At 36.6% G+C, this 12,063-nt stretch overlaps 1 pseudogene across 1 annotated transcript; it reads left to right on the forward strand.

Annotated features, from left to right (window-relative positions):
* The first annotated feature begins 10,978 nt into the window (after window positions 1-10,978).
* LOC308621523 (large ribosomal subunit protein uL30-like) lies at window positions 10,979-11,732 on the forward strand (annotated as a pseudogene). Its single transcript has one exon. The product of its transcript is annotated as a large ribosomal subunit protein uL30-like (transcript).
* The last annotated feature ends 331 nt before the right edge of the window (window positions 11,733-12,063 follow it).

Genomic DNA, 12,063 nt, shown 5'->3' on the forward strand with positions numbered 1-12,063 from the left:
AGCAAAAGTGTTGCTTAATGATAATTATGTTGCTTGGGGCTTCCAGATCAAACTGGGATAGAACCATATCTTTCTTGTCCAGACAAGGCACAGGGAAAGAATGAATAAGATCCTCTCCCAAAAGGTCGAAACCTCATGAAAAATAGAAACTGAGAGATATATTGCTGTGGAAGCATTTGTTGTTACATAATTAACAAGGCCTCAGATATGTGACAAGTAGGTTTCATTTATATTTTAAAAACACTGATAAATTATATTGCTGATCTTTTCATTCCCAAGAACTGAGGGTTACTTGAGAGATTTCTAAGAGTAGATTCTCCCACAGGAAAGCAACATGTTTCTCAAAATACTGGCTATTTCTGGGGATTATCATAAGGGGTATTAGAGTCAGGAGATCAATGTGTGGAATTTTGGATGTTGCAACCAGAGGAATAGCTAGAGAATGTCCAGAAAAGGGCACCTGAACTGAATCAAGAGAATGTAAGTGCTGCCATCTGAGGACAATCTAAAAATATTTGCTCTCATCTGTCTGACAATATGCAGGCTAAAATGAAAATGATTGATGTCTGTCAAATTATGAGAGTTATGTATAATTGGAACCAGACTTAAATGCAAATGAACGAACATATGTGAATGGGATTTAAATAGATCCTGGCACATAGTAGGTGTTCAATAAATGTTAATTCCCTGCCTGTGAAAGCTTATTTGGAAGTTTAAAAGAGGAAATTTTTAACACAAATAAAAAGAAATATAATTTGCAGCAGGTAGTAAACGTACGAAATTTGGTATTGAAAGAGGTGGTTTTGGTGAAAATGCAGAACTAGCTTCAAAATAGACTTGGATAAATCGAGAGATTATAGATACATAGTGATTAGTTAAGGGAAATGTGTCTTTGTAGGCTGAAGGGACAATTTCTAACTTCAAAAAATAAGCTTGTTGTTTTTCTCATTATAAAAGACACATTTGTTAAATAATTTTCAGAAAAATAGATGGACAAAACCCCAAAACCAGTTATATCACCATAGTAATAGCACTCAAAATTTTACATGTATAGTTACAATATTTTTCCATGTCAGTGAAGATACTTAATCAGCTGTACATTAATGTTTGATAAATTCGATCTCAATGAAGTGAACATCTTTCACATTAAAATGTGTAAACACAATTTTATGTGATTAATGTTCCAAAGTAAAAGCAATATCATACAAATTATGTAATCAATTGCCTATAGCTGGACTTCGATAATTTCTCCAAGTTTTAGCTATTAGAACCAATATCTGTTTATCTGTCCTTGTGTATTTCTGAAAATATGTTATAGGTTGAATTCCTAGAAGTGAAATTACTTGGTCAAAGAGCATGAAAAATTTCGAAGCTTTTAGTAGATATTTGCCAAATGTCCTCTAGAAATATTATAATAGCAATAGGTCCTCTCATCGTGGTTTATAAAGTACTTATTTCCTCAAACCTTCTCCAAATCTGGGTTATTAAAAAATAATTTACTGAATTTATTTTTAAAATATATTATACTTTTAATATACTTTGATTACTAGTGAGATTAAATATGAAATATTTTCAAATGTTTATTTTTGGGGGGAGACATGCTGCTGTTCTAAATACTTTCTCCAATGTTGCATTGATGTGCGCTTATTAATTTGAAAGACTTTTCAGTGTTGCAGTGTAGCTGACCTTTTTTCTTTTCTTTGAGAATTCTCCTTCGTTTGAGATCTGGCCAGTTTCCTACTATAGAAGCCAAAAAGACACGATACCCTATTACCCAACGTCCTTTGCAGTTATGTGTTCATGTGTTCCTGTGCTTCTATCTGGGACTTTAAATTGGGAGCAAGTGATGCAAAAAAGCAGGGAAAGATGAGGATTTATTTTAGTAATGTGGCAGCTCAAGTAGTGTCAGCAGGAACACCTAATGTCCCATGCTGAGCTTCATTGGTGGTGGTGTCTGCAGCAGCTGGAATCTGTGATATGACTTTGGTTGTGATTTTGGCTGCCTAGCCCATATTTATTCATTTTAAAGCATCATTATTGTAAAATCCAGGTTTATTATGGTGTTTACATACAGTAAAAGTCAAATATATTGTTTGATGAGTTTTGACAAATGTATACAGTTTTATAACAACCACCATAATCAAGATATAGACTATTTATTTATTTATTGGCTACTTAACATGTGCCAGGCATGGCATGTTTCATTTATGTTCTTTTATTTGTCGCATCAAAACTTTATGTTGGGGCTTCCCTGGTGGCGCAGTGGTTGAGAGTCCGCCTGCCGATGCAGGGGACGCGGGTTCATGCCCCAGTCCGGGAAGATCCCACATGCTGCAGAGCGGCTGGGCCTATGAGCCATGGCCAATGGGCCTGCGTGTCCGGAGCCTGTGCTCCGCAACGGGAGAAGCCACAACAGTGAGAGGCCTGCGAACTCAAAAAAAAAAAAAAAAACACCTTTATGTTGTTAGTTTTATTATCATTCCCATTTCACCAATGAGAAAACAGATATTAAGTAACTTTGCCAAAATAACGAATCTAACTGGTGGTTAAGTCAGGATGTAAACCTAGGCAGTCATTTCTCCTGCTCTGCACTGCTTCCACACATCAAAGGATTGTTCAGTTGTTAAAATATTCATTACTTAGATGTTCATTGAGATGTACAATTCCTGCACATTATTCTTATTTCAAATCCCTAATATTCAGAAACAGAACCTAAAAACAAAATAAAATTCAACCATACATAATTTTATTTTGGCATTTGTTACTGGGTTCTCTAGAAATGATCATTTGGCGTCCAAGGTATTTGTATGTTGTTCATGTCAGAAGTCAATAGATAAGTCAACATGAATTTGTTGAATTCATCTATGTACACAGTAGATGACTGAGTGAAGAAGGCGGTATAAGTGGAGTTAAATGTATGGCCTTAGTCCTCAATTTTGTTCATGGGAAAAAATATAGAGAAATTAATGGGTTAGGGTGCAATGAAAGATTCTTTATGATCGAGGGTTAACTATATGAGAGAGTAAAAAGGGATAAATGGAAGCGTTATCAAGGAAAGTTCTGTGGGAGAAGAATGGGTTTGAACAGGTGTATTGAACAAGGTGTAGATTTGGGATAGCTGAGAGGAGGAAGGAGTTATTTCTATGAAAAGGTCAGGGAAGTGAGAATTAACTAGGCACATGTAGAAGACAGACACTGAAAGTTGAGTAGTAGGATGAAATAAGGTAGGATGAAATAAGATTGCATAAACATATGATATAAAGGAATCAGTATACCAGTAAGAGAAGTTTGGGCTTGATTCAGTAGGCAGTGAAGCACCAGTGTACACTCTTGAGCCAGAATAATAATTTAGGAATCATGATCTTTGTTCTCATAAAACTAAACTAAGATGTTGGACTCTGGAGATGCCTTAAACACCGGTGTTCCCCATGGATTTATCCAAGAACTTCTTCTTTTCCCTTTTAACAGCCTCTTCTTTAATAATCTTTGTCACCTCTCTGTGTAATCCTTCCTTTTAAGAGGAGGGAAATAACTTGTACTGTTAATGGAGTATAATCTAAAAATACTGAATCACTATGCTGTATACCTTGTAAATCAACTATACTTTAATAAGAAAGAAAGCAAACTATATAATTCTCTTTATTTAAAATTTTTGGCTGATATATTAAAATTTTGGTTGTCACCATTATGCAGTGGAGAAAGTATGGCCCTGCAGCCAACTCCCTGATCTGAAAAACTGACAATACCACCTGCCTATATATCCTATCAGGTTGTTTTCAAGTTGAAATGAAGTATTGAATATGAAGTTGAGTGTGTCCACCGTGGAGGAACTCAGTAAATGTTAAGTCTCTTCCCCATCTCTTACAACGTCTACTAGTGATTGATAGTAGAAAACAAAACAAATGAGGAAACAGCAAGTAAATATCAATGAGAAATCATAGAAACAGTTGATAATTTATATGTTTATTGTGTATATCATTTGTTTTCTGAATATGTACATGAGCTCACCTCATTTTTATTTTTTAATCATACGCCATTTAATAGATTTCTTGATGTTCTCGGAACTTCCCTAGTGGCTCAGTGGTTAAGAATCTGCCTGCCAATGCAGAGGACACGGGTTCAAGCCCTGGTCTGGGAAGACCCCACATGCTGCAGAGCAACTAAGCCCATGCACCACAACTACTGAGCCTGCGCTGTAGAGCCTGCAAGCCACAACTGTTGAGCCCGTGTGCCACAACTACTGAAGCCCATGCACCTAGAGCCCATGCTCTGCAGCAAGAGAAGCCACTGCAATGAGAAGCCCACGCACCGCAACGAAGAGTAGCACCCGCTCGCTGCAACTAGAGAAAGCCCGTGTGCAGCAACGAAGACCCAATGCAGCCAATAAATAAATAAATAAATAAAATTTATTAAAAAAAAAAGATTTCTTGAAGTTCTCTAAATATACATTTCTTGCAAGTTCAAGAAGGAAAGATGAGCAGGTATCAGACTGTGTATCTTACTTTCCTACACATGAAAACCTCCTCCTCCTACCTTGAGAAGGAAGAAAAATACACTTCATACTGAATGCTTTGTTTTAAAAATACATTGTTTGGAGTACATTAACTAAAAATAACATTGTATTGGGCAGTGAAACTTGGCCACAATAATATTTTGTTAAGTATTACTAAACTTTTATTGAAGTTGAAGTAGGCCAGTAGTGATTAATTTCTCTGCTTTTCTGAGTGGGTCTTAAGGAGAAGCAAGATAATGAGAGCACAGTCTCTGCTTCTGATGTTACAGCCTTGGGGTAGATGTATGAGGGAGTATTGGATCCTACTTTGCTGGATGAGTGGGAGTTTCTAGGATGGAGGCATTATATGAAAATACAGCTCTTGTGAGGAGTAGGGGGATATGTCTGTCTGTTGAGATGTTACTCATAGACGGCAATCTAATAAAACCGTTACATACATTGGTAGCCACATATCCCCAGAAAGAGAAGACCTGACTCTGCAGGGCCCTGGGCCCTGGTGGTAGAATAAGATGCAACATGACACCTTGTTCACTATCTTCATTCCTTTTATTGTTAAATAGTGTTGTGTTGAGTTGAGCTTAGTTATTTGGTACTTTTGGGGGAGATGAGGAATTTTAATAAGCACTCTCCCTTGCCCAAATTTCTCTTTCTAACTTGAAGCCTTCTATAAACAACGATTACCATAATTTCTTCTAGTAAGTTGTTTCTGTTTGGAATAAACATACCAGTATCATGTCCTTACAAACTTCATTGTATACTCCACTATGTGAACAGGTTTGGTAGCTATGTTAACTAAGGGAGAATGTGGGTATGGGAGATACAGATAACGAGCAGAGGGTTGTATCAAAAACCACATTTTCAAGGCTTCCCTGGTGGTGCAGTGGTTGAGAGTCCGCCTGCCAATGCAGGGGACACGGATTCGTGCCCTGGTCCGGGAAGATCCCAGATACCGCAGAGCAGCTGGGCCCGTGAGCCATGGCCGCTGAGCCTGCACGTCCGGAGCCTGTGCTCTGCAATGGGAGAGGCCACAACAGTGAGAGGCCCAAGTACCGCAAGAAACAACAACAACAAAAAACCACATTTTCAAACTGCACACGTCCCAGGTTAAGAATTAAGAAACATAGAACCTCCCTTTCAATAAAAGAAAAATTCCTACCCTTGAGGAACATGTAAATAATTACAAAGATTAAGCAAGCAAAATTTTAAAGTGATTATTTTGAAGACTATGTAGAGATTGTTAGTGCAGTGATGAAGAAATAAAAACATGGGAGTTTCCAAAATGGAGCAATAGAGAATGGATTGGGAATAACATGGTGATGAAGTCTTGAGCTCCAGTGCTTGAAACACTGCATGCACTACTTACTAAAACTAGCACAGCTGTGGGATCTCTGACAGAGCTATCAGCCTTTCCCTGTCTTGGCTTCCTCATCTGTGAAATGGAGATACTAATAATAGTAACTTGCTTCATAGGATTGTTGTATGGATTAAATGAGTTACCACAAATGTTAGCTGTATTTATTATCTTTTATAGCTGTTATTTCATTTGCTGGAATGTTATTGGTATAGTTCATCTTTTCTTCTCTGAAATAAACTTAGCAATCAGAAACTTTTATTTTAAAATAAGTATTCACTTAAATCATATTAGAAAACATATATTTTAATAAAAATGCATATTTAAAAAAGAAGCAGTAAGATAAAGAGTATAAATGATTTGTTATTTTGAAACAATCAGTTGGTTAAATTTACCTGAAGGGAGGGGTGTTTTAGCTTCTGTATTTAATGAAAGCAGGTTAAAATGCATAGGCTGATAAAACAAATTTACAGCTCTGGGATTTTTTTTCCCCAAAATATAATTACCTGGGGTTGGGGATGGGACATTGTGCAAGGATGTCTTTACTTAAGTTTGCTTTTCTCAAGAATTATGCACCAAGAAGGTATGAGGCTGAGAGGCATCTAGTTATATATCAGGTTTAAATGTTGATTAATCATAAAAAAGCATATTTTATAAGGGGGAAAATGCATTCAACTTTTTCCCTGAGTAAAGTATGCAGAAAACCTGCTTAAATGGGCATATAATTTTTAATGACTCAGGCCTTTAGTCCTTGGAAATGAACCAAGTATGATAAATAAGATGGAAGCTGGTGAATATTGAGTTTGTCATCATCACATCATCAAATTAGAAGTCACCTGAGGATGTATATGAAGGATAATATCTTGAAAGGATTAGCCTTTAGTCTAGCTGACTTTGAAGAGTGTGGAATAAGTTGAAGAAAGTTGATTATAGTCAGTTAATCCAAAAATCTCTTCCTGATATTTGGGAGATACTGGCATGATAATCAAAAGTAGTGTAAAACTTTCATTTCAATAAAAATCTATCAGGGTTCAGTTTCTCATATAAATTATTTTTGGGTCCTTTTCCTTTGGACTCCTATAGTATTTACAAGAAATTGTGTTCCCACCTTGCATCTTTCTTTTGCTAACTTTAGACCTCTGATTTTTCAAATACCTTACAGTCCACCTTATAGGTTGCTCTTACTTCTTATTTCACAGGCTGTCCTTAGGAGGAAATGTTCACTAGTTAGCCCAGGAAAAAAGCAAGATTTGTGCATCTTAAAAAATAAGTGAATGCATTCATTCTTTTAGTTAGTCAGATATAATAATTTAAAACTATATTAAACCTGTCCCTGAAGATCACAAAGAAGACAGAATTTGGAAAATTAAAGAATTAGGTAAATTAGAAAAGCTTAAGATGAACAGATAACTAGTGAAGAAAAAAATTAAAGATACTCTATACACAATTGATTTTAATATAGCACCAATGGATCATCAATGCAAAAAAACCTATACCCATGGAGTTCAGTCTACTTTTGCTTTAAAGGTCACCCAGTGTCTTAGGACTCTCTCAAATTAAGTAACATAGACAGATCAACAAGCAAAGGAAATTTAAAACTATAGAAAAAAATGGAAAATGGTGACTGACCAGTCTGATCTTATGAAATATTTCTGATTGATAATAATCAGAACAGCAATTTTCCATTTCGATGTTGAGACAGCCTCATTAACTAATCAAAGATTCACTGAAACTCTCAACATACTATACAGTTATTAAAATTATGAAAAGTTAAACATAATATTAAGAACAAAACAAAAGATAAGGGATCAAAACTATCAATACAAAAAGAATCACAGAGCTAGGGACTAAAGGTATTATAGTAACTATTAAATATAGAACCATAAAGGTCAAGAAAATGGACATTTGACAAATCTAAATTAGATCTGTTGAGATGAGAGATGAGAATTGAGAGTTATATTTCAAAAACTAAAGAAAATTTTAATATTTATGAAAAGCCTCAGAATTCACAATGTAGAAGAAACATCAGTTCATCTTGATAAAATAAAGTTGAAGAATGTGGATATATGTTGATTAAATGAATTCCACAAAAATTCCTTCATCTTAAAAACATTCTCAAGAATATTTCACTATTTTTAGTAGAGAAAAGCAAAGGAAAGGGGAATCTTTATTGCAACTGCCAGCCAGTTATGTGCTGTCAATAATATTCGGGGAGAAACAATGACCACATTTATAAAGTATAAAATTAGTCCATATAGAGTTTCTGATTTACATAAGAGCACAATCACAACCATACACACAAATAAAATGCAAATATATATACATACACACGTATGTATATTCTTGTATATTTGTGTATGCATACTAATATTATTTTTTCTAGCATAAAATAAAAATTCTGGGCCTTAAAATGATAATTATTGATAAAAAGAAATAAGAAAAATTATCAGCTGTGTATAATACTGTCTAACTTCTTGTTCTAACTTAAGAATTGACTTCACAGATGCAGTTTCATTATCCATGAAATAGGTATAAAACCTTTACCTTATATTGTTGTGTATGGATTCAGTAAAGAAATATATGGAAAGCACTTAGCACAATACCACGCATATAGTAAATCTTTCATAAAAGTAAATACTATTAAAAGAAATCATTAAGAGAATTGGGGAATTGAATGCTTATAGTACTATTAGAAGTGCTTTTATTAGTGATACTGAATAATAAACATACTAAAGACTCTAAAAAGGTAGACCTACATATGAAAAATTCATATTTTTAATTTGACAAATTAGCCCTATCCAAATAAATGTAACTGTTAGCTAACATTTCTATTTTTATTTTTATTTATTTTATTATTTTTGGCTGTGTTGGGTCTTCGTTTCTGTGCGAGGGCTTTCTCTAGTTGAGGCGAGCGAGGGCCACTCTTTATCGCGGTGCATGGGCCTCTCACTGTCGTGGCCTCTCTTGTTGCGGAGCACAGGGTCCAGACGCACAGGCTCAGTAGTTGTGGTTCACGGGCCCAGTTGCCCCATGGCATGTGGGATCTTCCCGGACTAGGGCTCGAACCCGTGTCCCCTGCATTGGCAGGCGGATTCTTAATCACTGCGCCACCAGGGAAGCCAACATTTCCATTTTTTATCGCCAACGTCTTGGGTTAGTTGATAGATGCTTGTTTTGGCCTTTCAATATAGTGCTTACTACTCTACTGAAAGGAAGTAAGAAGTCTATTGTATACCTTTCAACTGCATGTTGTACAACATATCCTTTTCTCAAAGTATATGAACTGATTTCAAAGGTCAATTATTAAATGTCCTAATATTTGTGGCAGATCAAGTGTGGACCCAGAATCATTGGAAGTTCTATATACATCAAAGATAGATAAAGACATGATGAAGTTAAAACTTTTGTTTTCTAGAAAACCACATTCTTTAGATCTATCTAGGAAATCAGCTGAATATGCATGAAACTGTGCTATCATCTGGTTTACATTTTCCCATCTGGTCCAAAGAATAGTGTCTGTCCAATCTCTTGCTAAAGCAAATACACTATAATTTGTTATTCTCCATATCTATGAGTTTAGTAATTATATTAAATGGAAATTTGGCTAGTTGGATATTTATTCATTTATTTATTTCTTCAATTGTATTCTATGGATTGACAGTAAAGTATTATCAGTGAATCCACGTTGGCATTTGATGATGACCATTTTCTAAGTGCTTGCAAGATATCAGTTCTGTAAGCATTCCATAATTTTGCTAGTCTACAAATTTCAGAATTCAGCATTCAGCACTTAAACTCCAATAATGTTTTCTTTATTTTGTTTTCAGTTGTATGAGCATAATATTCCATCCCATGAGTAAGCAACTATGAAAACTAAGCATAAAAATGTGGCCAGAATGTGGCATAAATTATGAGTCTACAAATAAAAATTAATTTTCCTTTTAATTAATAAAACCTAGTGTTTGGCATTTTCTCTTCTAAATTCTTCAGAATCTAGAGTATATTTTTAGAATTGGGTTTGCATCCCAATTTCAAAACAACTTCTCTGAATTTCAGTTACTTCCTCAGTAAGTATGGATATAGTAATACTTGTATTCTAGGATTGTTGTGAGTAGAAGATTCACAACAAAATAAGGTGTTTGTGAAGCAGCTAATATAAGATCTGGAACATTGTAGAGATTCAATAAACCAGAGAAAAAATTGTTGTTATTCTATCAGTCCAATTTCAAGCACCCACAAGAGTGGTCTTTCAGCTCTCTGTTCAGCTTCTCTACTTGTTTTTGTCTCTAGTGGTGGTGCAGGTTCAGGGCCAGGAGAAACTCTGGGCTAAGAGACTGTAATTGTCTAGGGAATGGGAGTAGGGTGAGGATTTGGAGTAGGATACAAACTGATGGGATTGTCACCACTGAGCAGGCCAGGGAAGTGGGGTAGAAACCCTTGCTGAGGTGAGGGAGGCAGAGTAAGATCTGAGAATCTTGGGGCCCACAGATTAGAGAGGAGGTGTTATTACTGAAACAGGAAAGGGTAGGTTGGTATCTTTGCTCAAAGTCCAGGTATACCTTTTTTTTTTTTTTTCGGAACGCGGGCCTCTCACTGTTGTGGCCTCTCCTGTTGGGGAGCACATGCTCTGGACGCGCAGGCTCAGCGGCCATGGCTCACAGGCCCAGCCGCTCCACAGCATGTGGGATCTTCCCAGACGGTGGCACGAACTCATGTCCCCTGCATCGGCAGGCGGACTCTCAACCACTGTGCCACCAGGGAAGCCCCAGGTATACCATTTGTAACTGAATGAGGACAGTAATGTCAGCTGAGTACTTGTAACATCCAACCGTTTACAGTGCATTGATCTTGAGCAGCTTCAGGCTGAATTTGTCTCCCAGGACAAAAGGAGGTTAGACCCCCAGGGAAGGAGAGACTAACTACACATCTTCCCAGACTTACAATGGCATTATGTCTTTATAAACCCATTGTAAGCTGAAAATACCATTCAATCAAAAATGTATTTAATATACCTACTGAGCATCATAGCTTAGCCTAGCCTACCCTAAAAGTGTTCAGAACACTTACATTAGCGTACGGTTGGGTAAAAATCATCTAACACAGCCTGTTTCCCGGCTGGAACCATGGAAGGTGCTGAGGAGAAGAAAAAGAAGGTTTCTGCTGTGCCAGAAACCCTTAAGAAAAAGTGAAAGAATTTCACAGAGCTTAAGATCAAGCGCCTGAGAAAGAAATTTGCCCAGAAGATGCTTCGAAAGGCAAGGAGGAAGCTTATCTATGAAAAAGCTAAACACTGTCACAAGGAATACCGGCAGATGTACAGAACTGAAATTCGAACGGCTAGGATGGCAAGAAAAGCTGGCAACTTCTACGTACCTGCGGAATCCAAATTGGCATTTGTCATCAGGATCAGAGGTATCAATGGTGTGAGCCCAAAGGTTCGAAAGGTGTTGCAGCTTCTTCGCCTCCGTCAGATTTTCAATGGCACCTTTGTGAACCTCAACAAGACTTCAATTAACATGCTGAGAATTGTGGAGCCATACATTGCATGGGGGTACCCAAACCTGAAGTCAGTAAATGAATTGATCTACAAGCGTGGTTATGGCAAAATCAACAAGAAGCGAATTGCCCTGACGGATATGTTGATTGCTCGATCTCTTGGCAAATACGGTATTATCTGCATGGAGGATCTGATTCATGAGATCTATACTGTTGGAAAACGTTTCAAAGAAGCAAACAACTTCCTGTGGCCCTTCAAATTGTCTTCTCCACGAGGTGGAATGAAGAAAAAGACTACTCATTTTGTAGAAGGTGGAGATGCTGGCAACAGGGAAGACCAGATCAACAGACTTAATAAGAAGGATGAACTAAGGTATCTACCATGAGTATTTTTGTAATCTGGTCAGTTAATAAACAGTGACTGCTTTCAAATTGAAAAAAAAATCATCTAACACAAAGCCTATTTTATAATAAAGTGCTGAATATCTCATGTAACTTACTGAATACTGAAAGTGAAAAAGAACGGTTGTATGGGTACAGAATGCTTGTAAGTGTATCCATTGTTTATCCTTGTGATTGCGTGGCTGGCTGGGAGCTGTAGCTGCCACTGCCCAGCATCATGAGAGTGTCGTACTATGTATCAGTAGCCCAAGAAAAGATTAAAATTCACAATTCAAAGCTTCTACTGAATGCATATTGCTTT

Source organism: Mesoplodon bidens, assembly GCF_964165515.1.
Source record: "Mesoplodon bidens genome assembly, chromosome: 8".
In the NCBI taxonomy this organism is placed as follows: domain Eukaryota; kingdom Metazoa; phylum Chordata; class Mammalia; order Artiodactyla; family Ziphiidae; genus Mesoplodon; species Mesoplodon bidens.